The sequence below is a fragment of the Euwallacea similis genome, unplaced genomic scaffold (genome assembly GCF_039881205.1).
Source record: "Euwallacea similis isolate ESF13 unplaced genomic scaffold, ESF131.1 scaffold_55, whole genome shotgun sequence".
Lineage (NCBI taxonomy): Eukaryota > Metazoa > Arthropoda > Insecta > Coleoptera > Curculionidae > Euwallacea > Euwallacea similis.
The window spans coordinates 38,558-46,096 of record NW_027098680.1 but is presented as its reverse complement, the minus strand read 5'-3'; the positions used below and the strand labels follow the sequence as shown (position 1 = coordinate 46,096).

Genomic DNA, 7,539 nt, shown 5'->3' with positions numbered 1-7,539 from the left:
GAATTCCATTCAAACATCTTATATCTTACTACGAAGCAGCTCATACAGATGTAACCATCCAAAACAACTTAATAATCTTTTATATTGCTATACCACTAATAAAGAATCAGCAATATAAACTATATCATATTTACCCTATACCAATAAATAATCAAATGATAATGCCTATTAACACATATTTACTACAATCCAATGATAAATCATATAATCTAAAAGAAAGATGCCCCAAGACAGAAAATTTCTATTTATGTTCAGAAAATTTATTAAACTCAAATGAACCCTGTATATTTGAGACAATAAATTTAACTAATCATTGTCCACTAATTCCTGTCAACATAAGTAAGATTTCAGTCACACAATTAGAAGACAATTCTTTAATAATAATCCCACAAGAACAACAAATTCTTCAATTTAAATGTCCACAACAGACGACGGTTGAAACAATAACAAAACCATCCCTCGTCTTACCATCAGAATGTACTGTTGAAACAAATAATCGATTGTATGAATCGCAGAAACCACAAACAGTAAATCTACGATTAAAGTTGCCAGCACTTACACTGAATACAACTTTAATACATGATATTAAACCTTTGGTACTAGAAAGTTTACACCTAGATGACATTCGCAATGATTTAGAAATCGTTCAAAATCTTAAAACAAACTCTTTAAAGAAATTCGATGTTATCAACACAAGCATTTCTACAACACTAATAATTATTGTTGTTCTAGTAATTATTTGCATCATTCTTTATTATGGTTATAATTATTACCGTAAGTCTAAAGTAACTAAAAAACCTGTACAAATAGGCATAGAACTACAACCCCTCGAAAAGTTAACCATCTTTTCTCAGTCTTAAGGAGGGAGGAGTTATATGACTATTTCACCTTACATTGTAAGATTTAGCTATGATTCATCATCTATTGTACGTGCCAAAATGACGAATACTAAGTTTGGCCGTATCAGCAACTAATTAATATAAAAGGCGAAACCATGTAAACCAAGAGTTAGTTATAAGTTGGCATTTAAACTAGACGTAGTTATCTAAAAGAATCTTGTATCGTTCTAATGAATAAAGTTTTAATATTTTTTAAAACGTTCATTTCACGATCAGAAATATAATTATACTAACGATTTTTGACATGATACATGAGTTATGTGTATAAAGTAGAATTGTAAATTTAGAATTAATGGATATGTTATGTGAAATAATTTTATTAGGACATTAGGTATTTATAGTAGGATCAATTAGAATTAAATGGTGGATGCGAAAGAATTTTTGTGTGGCGCCATCTGGGAATTTGGGTTGCAAGTTTCTTCTTTGTGTGGTTTTACAGAATTCTTTTTGGTGTGTCTTTGCAGATTTCTTCTTCGTGTGCACTTGTAGATTTCTTGTTCGTGGTAATTTTCTGTACATCGTGCATGAAAATAAGGACATTTTTTTAGTAATTGTACTGTGAGAGTTTTTCGTTTGTTTAGTTATATTGAAATATGAAAATTAACAAATTAACTTAAAAGTGCGCATTTTGAAACGAATGTGGAATTTAAACTTGACAAGCCAAAAAAAAAAGTGAAGTGTCATTTTAGTCGATCGATAGAATATCTGTGGAATTAGAAATTGGGAGGTAAGAAAGAAAAGAAACTCATTGTCGAAGGAGTTTTTAGTAATTCTCGAATTTCAATAACTATTGTAGTATTCGCAGATTAAATAAATTTGTCTTTTTTCTAACACAATGAAAACTTATTTTGGGTACCGTCGTAAAGCAGCTTAAGCATAAAGATCTAATTGTTTTGATTCAAGTTGTATTTTGAGGTTATCTAGTGTGAGTTGTAAGATTAGTGAGATTTCAATGTTCTGGTGTTTAATTAATGATACTGAATATTATATTTTTCGTGGAAACGTATGTACTACAGTTGCCTCTCTTTTCTTTTCAGGACAAGAACTACAGCCAAAGGATGTGAAAGTGTGTGTGTGTCCATCTCGAATGCAGTGAAATGATTGTGCCATCTCGGAAAGTGGAAATTGTTTGCTGGTGGAAGTATTGCTGACGGCGACAGAAAAAGGTAGGAATTTAAAATTTTTATTTTACCAGATTTGAGAGAGTTAGGGAATCGAAGAAAATATTGAAAATGAATCGAAGGAGTATTTTAACAGTGTGTCAATTCGAAAACAAATCATCTTTGATATTTCTGGGATTATAGAAAAAGTGTAACTACACAAAAATAAGTGGATTTTATTTTGAAGGGGGACTTTCTTTTGGGGTTTTGTATTAAATCGCAAGTACTTTCTAGCAGGGATGGGAACAATCGATAAGATTTGAATTAAGTCGAGGGATACCTAATTTTTTAATTTTTATTAAAAGGTTTTGGGAAAAACGAAGTTTCATTATTAACGGTATCGAAGAAAAATTGTTCATTAAGATGTCAATTATTCGAAAGGGCCTTTATTATTTTTTGTTGAATAAGAATAAAGTGAATTATTTTTAAACTTTGATATTTCTAGAAGCTTTTACTTGAATTTACTTGCACGTACGTAGTTATCATTTTGGCAGGTAAGTTTGTTTGGAAGAAGTGACGGTGGAGTTGGGAAATGGGACCGTGGATGGGGAGATATTACAAAAAAGAGGTAAATTAAGGACCTAAAAACAATCATTTACAGGAAACGAACGGAGGGGCTTATTAAAAAACAAAACACAGAAAGAACGGGGCAAGGGTCCGGAGCAAGTACCTTTTGGGTTAGGTTTACGAGCACCAGATTGGTAGTGTGGGTCTTCAAAGGAAAACCTAAAAGGACGGATCGAACGTTTAACCTAAATATTGGGAAGAAAGAAGGTGGGTTACTCCACAGATTTGACATAAAAAGATTAAACCATTAAGATCGTAGTGGATTCCCTCGACAGACCAACAATGGCCAAGGGGCCAGAAGTAGAGACAAGTAACTTTGTCCAAAACTTTTATCGAAAGTCGGATTATTGCCCACAATTACGGATAGAAAAGACACATTTTTCAGCGGAGGACCGAAAAGAAGCTAAGTTAAGAGCAAAAAGATAGCAAGGTAGTACTTTGTAGTTTTATCGAAGGGCAATGCTTTATTTATTTCTTCTTAGCGAAAAGGATAAGATTTATAAGGGAAGGAAAGAGGACGCTTAGTCAGATAGATATCAGAAACTACGGCAAGACAGAAGTAGGAAATTACAAGAACAGCAAAGGTGAAAATGATCGAAGAAGCTGATAGAGAGCAAAGGAAAAAAGAGGCAGCAAAAGAATTTTTTTACAAGGAAGGAGTTGCTCAGATTTGGAGAATTGCTACAAGTAAGTGGATGGATTATTGTGAAATTGAACTAAGAATTTCCCAGTTATTTTGATGTACGAGAAGGATATTTGATTAATTTAAAAGGAAAGGTGAGAAAAATTGTGCCATAACTTATGGATTATTTTGGAATTGAAATTTGAGAAAGTAGAGTATTTAATTAGAGGATTGTATTACTATAAAGGGGGATTATATTTTGAATTTGTAACTTAGTACAGTAGGTAGGGTGTTTTATTGATATTTGGAAAATTCACCATTATAAGTATTATTTGGCTTATTTGAAATAATTTATTTAAAAGGTAAGATAATAGGGGGTATTAGAAATTGAAGATTATACACATAGTGAGAGTATATTATTTTTAAATTAGTAGATATTATAAGAATTGTGAATTATATTATGATTATTATTTAAGTGTTACGGATAATGATGTAGTAATTTAGGATAGAAAGTAAATTTGATATATTTTATAGGTACATTTTTGTAAGTATTGATTTGTAATTGTTTAGGTGATGTTAATAAGTATATAAGATGTGAAGAAGTAGTGCAAAAGTACTGAAAATTTTTGTTACGATTTAGGAATTATGTGTATAGAATAGAATTGTAAATTTGAAATTGTCGATGCATATGCTATGTGAAGTAGGTGTGTTAAGATATTGAGTAAAAGTAGTGATATAGGAAAGGATTTTTTAGGGTATTTTTCTTGTGAGGAGCTTATATAAGATAGGGAGGAGAGATAGGTGGATAAACGTAACAGAAACATGTATATAAGATGTAAAGTTTGAGAGAAACCGAAAAAGATGGCAATTAAGAGTAAATGGTGGATGCGGAAGAAGCGTAGGGATTTAAACATAAGAATAGGTCTTTATTTATTACATTGAAAGATAATATGAGTATTTGTGAGAAAAATGGGAAGGAACGTATATTAGAAAAGTAGAATTTGCCAGTAGGTCATTTTTGTATTCATGTTAATAAGAAAGGAAAGATTAATTACTTTTGAATTTTAACAGTAGAGGTGAGGAAGAACATTTGTATATTTTGGAGGTAAATAAGAGGAGCTTTTAGAAGGGAGAAATTAAAATTAGTGATATTTATAAGGGTATTAGGTAACTTACGAGAAATACGTTAGGGATAGTAGAATAAGGGACGTTATTATATTTTATTAGTGTTAGTATGTAGTAATTGTGAACTAGGAGCTTCCTAAAATTGTAGAGGAACTTTAGGGCCTAGAAGAGCTATTTGAGGAATTTTTCCTGGAGGATTTTTGGAAAAAGTTTGTTTTTAAGGATAATTTGGGGATGCTTGGACAAAATGGTGAACAGGATTTATTTACCGAAATTGTGAGGTCTTAGAAGGGATTTAACTGGAACTAGGGACCACGAACTTGGGAGATTTACCAAAGAGGAGAATTTTAAAGAGACTTAAGAAGGGTCGGAACTGGTCAGTGGAGATAAGATTTTTTTCCGAAAGATGAAAACTGAAAAAGACTTGGAGGAAAAAAAGCATCGAACGAGTCAAGTGAGAACTAGAGATTGGAGAATTTGAGTGTGTGGAATAGCGTGTGAAGTAACGGGGCGAATAAGGTCTTAAGAAGATATTAAAAGGAAGATGGATGAATTATGGAACATTAGAGATTTTTATGATTTTTAAAGCAATTGTTTTAATTATTTCTAAATTAGAATACCATTTAGGTGTAAATAGGACATTTATTAGTTTTTAACTTTTGTGAACGTAACATTGAAAGAGATAGTAAGAGGGACAAAAGAGGGTAGGCCGAAGGGGTCTTTTTAAGATACTCCAAATAATTTGTATACGAGTGGGCCACGTGTGCAAATTATTGGGGTACTTTTACGGTTCTAAAGGATTTATTAGAACTGGAAATTTGCTAGTCTGTTTTACTACATTTCATGACGGATTAGTATTTTATATTGTGCGGGTGAGATATAACTTGTATTATTTCAGAATTTTATTAGTGCTTTAGTCTCGTGTGAGATAGACTATTCGGACGTATGTCCCATTTTAATTGTACAGGGTATAGGGAAATAACTTTGTCAGATTTAACCGGTGATCGAGAACTTTATTTGAATTTAAAAAAATTCCTTTGAGCAGGAAAGAGAAACGGTCGTAAATTGGTAAATTATTATTTAGAAATAAAAAATTAGAATGGCTAATCCGAACTAACCAGGATTAAAATAGGACGTACGAAAGTAACAAAGTTATTTCCCTAACACTGTATATTTACGGCGGGTATTTAATTCTTGGCGGGTTCCGACCGACGAATTTTAGGTTAGCATTAGTAGTCAGCCGTGGAATCGTACACGAGGGAAATAGAAGATGAGAAGTAAGTCGCAATTCGATCGTACGATTTGGAATGACAGAGTGGAGTGAGGTTATATCGCATTATTTATTACCGTTTTCAACTTTGAAGATTTTGTTAAACATTTAGGCTATTTTTTAAGAAAAGAAGTGTAATCGTTTAAAAAATTGATAATAATCGTGGAAAATGCGGTCCATTCATTCACTCATTTGAAAGTTCGAATTTACCAGAACTTTGATGCTTTTGAAAACATCATCGAGAACTTTTGGGGCGACGACTACACACCGTCCCAATTCGTTACTTGGGGCTTTGATTACGTGTGCCGATTGCCTCAAAAGTAATTTTTTAAAAGTGGGGACAAGAAGTAACTCGTGGGTGTAAGACGTGGGGGCCTAGATGGGTAGATAGGTTTGGTACTCAAACTTGTTAAAGGACCGACTACATTCTCGAAGACAAATTGGGGTTATAAGAGCTGTGGCTTTGTGGCTCTATCAAGTCGGACATAATCCTATTGTACTGCGTTAAGGTGTGTAGATTAAGGTATTTGTGGAACAGGTAATGGTACTTTTTGAAGTATTCGAGGATTATTTGTATTTTAGATTTGCACATTTTGAGAATTTGTACTTTTCGGGAAATGAAAAGAGGCTTTGTGGGTAAAGAATGATGGATTTAGAAGATTATTACGTGTATTATACGTATTATGTGGTGTCTCATCGAACTGCTGGGTGCTACGAATTGTCATTGTTTCAGATTCCGAAGGATGAAGTTCTCGGAACACTTGCATTGTGTGATAGGTGCCACGAGATAAGTGGATGGGACAATTTCTTCAAGAAAGCATTGGAGGTTTCAAGCTGCTTGATTAATTTTGTTAGAAAAGAGACGAAATGGATAAAGTAACCGAGAATTGAGAAAGGAAAATGGAGAAATGGAAAGGCCCAATGGTAAGGGATAAAAATAAGAAGTAGCGATAGGTCGAGGGATTTAGGAAGAGTATTTTGTGACTAACTGGGATAACCCAAAATGAAGGAACGAAAAGTGACTTGTACTTTTTCCAAGAAATTTGAGAGTCGAGTAGATGTGGAATTGGTACTCGTACAGTACAGTTTATGATACTGTGTGGTTCTCTAGCATTGCTTATGTCTCTGGTAACACGAAATGGTGGATTCTTTTGAATTGAGAAAGGAATTAAGGGATAAATAAAATGAAACATTTGAAACTACATCGAAAGGTAGTAGCTTCTTAATGAATTTTTGAGAGAAACATATGAATTTGGTAAAAGTGCAAGGAAACTTTTCGTTCCTAGATAGGAAACGAGTTTGTTTTCGATTTTAGGATTAGAAATAGTGTTTGGATATTTTCATTTATTAACATTTTTACTTTTTTCGATAAGAATTGAACTTAAAATTGTAAAGAAACTAATTTTTCAAGGATTATGTATTATTTAACTGATTTTTGATAACATTTTTGTTTGTATTTTACTAACTGGATATTATATTTATTAAATTTGTGACTCTTTTTGCATTACTTTTGATGACTCGAAGGAGTATTTGTCGAGGTGATACATTAGAGTGGTAGTAAATTTAGTAACTTTTTGTGTATTTATTATTTTTTAAGAAGGTTTTAGAAGTTTCAGAGGGGTGTTTCTCCTGACTGCAAATAATAAAAGCAGAATCGAAGCATTTTGTGTGAGATTATTTCTAAACCTACTAAACTACCCGAGGAATAGGAAAGTGGTCTTGTGGTCTTCTTCCGGGATTTGTGAGAGGATTGGGTTTACGTATTAACTTTTTATAGGTGTCGTCTATATTTTTGGAAACATTCCCCGCAGCATTAGGATTTTGATAGGATGATTTAGAGCTTGTACTTTGACATTTTGTACTTATTCATTGGATATTATTGCTTTTTTTTATGAA

The 7,539-nt window shown here is 32.6% G+C and overlaps 1 long non-coding RNA gene across 1 annotated transcript; it reads left to right on the top strand.

Moving 5' to 3' along the window:
* Positions 1-1,493: 1,493 nt before the first annotated feature.
* LOC136419001 (uncharacterized) lies at positions 1,494-7,258 on the top strand. Its single transcript, XR_010753038.1, has 6 exons — positions 1,494-1,626; positions 1,937-2,065; positions 2,661-2,833; positions 2,886-3,056; positions 3,109-3,313; positions 6,377-7,258. It is a non-coding gene; the product is annotated as an uncharacterized lncRNA (long non-coding RNA).
* Positions 7,259-7,539: the final 281 nt, after the last annotated feature.